This window comes from Cetorhinus maximus, unplaced genomic scaffold, assembly GCF_964194155.1.
Source record: "Cetorhinus maximus unplaced genomic scaffold, sCetMax3.hap1.1 HAP1_SCAFFOLD_2106, whole genome shotgun sequence".
In the NCBI taxonomy this organism is placed as follows: domain Eukaryota; kingdom Metazoa; phylum Chordata; class Chondrichthyes; order Lamniformes; family Cetorhinidae; genus Cetorhinus; species Cetorhinus maximus.
Genome location: NW_027598045.1, coordinates 38,138 through 38,834, shown reverse-complemented (window position 1 = coordinate 38,834; position 697 = coordinate 38,138).

Genomic DNA, 697 nt, shown 5'->3' with positions numbered 1-697 from the left:
GTTCCGCTTGGATCAGTGCGGCTCTGTTTTGCTCTGTTTAGCTTTGTTTTGCTCTGTATGACTCTGTTTTGCGATGTTTTGGCTATGTTTTGCTCTGTTTGACTCTGTTTGGCTCTGTGTGGGTCTGTTGAGCTCTGTTTTGCTCTGTTTGGCTCTGTTTGGCGCTGTTTGTCTATGTTTTGCTCTGTTCTGCTCTGTGTGTTTCTGTTGGGCTCTGTGTTGCTATGTCTGGCTCCGTTTAGCTCGCTTTGGCTCTGTTTGGCTCTGATTGAATCTGGCCAGCTCTGTTCTTCTCTGTTTGGCTCTGAATTGCTCTGTTTTTCTCTGTTTGGCTCCGCGGGGATTTGTCTGGCTCTGTTCAGCACAGGTTGCCTGTGTCATCTCTTTTTGGCACTCATTGGCTCTGGCTGCCTCTGTTTTGCTCTGTTTGGCTCTGTGTCGCTCTGTTTGGATCTCTTTGCCTTAGTTTTGTTCTGTTTGGATCTGTTTGGATCAGTTTTTTTCTGTTTGGATCAGTTTGTCTCTGTTTGGCTCTGTTTGGCTCTGTTATGCTCTGCTTTGCTCTGTTTGCCTCTGCCAGGCTCTGTTTTGCTCTCTGTGGCTCTGTCTGGATCTGTTTAGCTCTCTTTGGATCTGTTTGGCCTTATTTGGATCTGGTCAGCTCTGTCGTACCCTGCTTGGCTCTGTTTGGCTCTGT